Source organism: Penaeus monodon, chromosome 31, assembly GCF_015228065.2.
Source record: "Penaeus monodon isolate SGIC_2016 chromosome 31, NSTDA_Pmon_1, whole genome shotgun sequence".
Classification (NCBI taxonomy): domain Eukaryota; kingdom Metazoa; phylum Arthropoda; class Malacostraca; order Decapoda; family Penaeidae; genus Penaeus; species Penaeus monodon.
Window position 1 is genome coordinate 3,182,561 of NC_051416.1, and position 202 is coordinate 3,182,762.

Genomic DNA, 202 nt, shown 5'->3' on the forward strand with positions numbered 1-202 from the left:
GGGGGGGGGGGGGGGAAGAGAAACGAGGGCTTTTGGCAAGAAAAGAGATGTTGATTAATACCTTCTGTTTCATCAAGAATATCTGTTAATATATCTATTCGAACCAAATAGTAACATTGGCAGTCATCAGCACCGAAAAAAATAGGTACAACAAAAAAAATTAAACCTTTTTATAAACACACCCAAAACTCACGACATAATC

At 37.1% G+C, this 202-nt stretch overlaps 1 protein-coding gene across 1 annotated transcript in view; it reads right to left on the reverse strand.

The window, feature by feature from the left end:
- Positions 1–202, reverse strand: part of LOC119592994 (voltage-dependent calcium channel type A subunit alpha-1-like) — a gene marked incomplete in the record, with an annotated part of 154,497 nt that overhangs the window by 20,826 nt on the left and 133,469 nt on the right.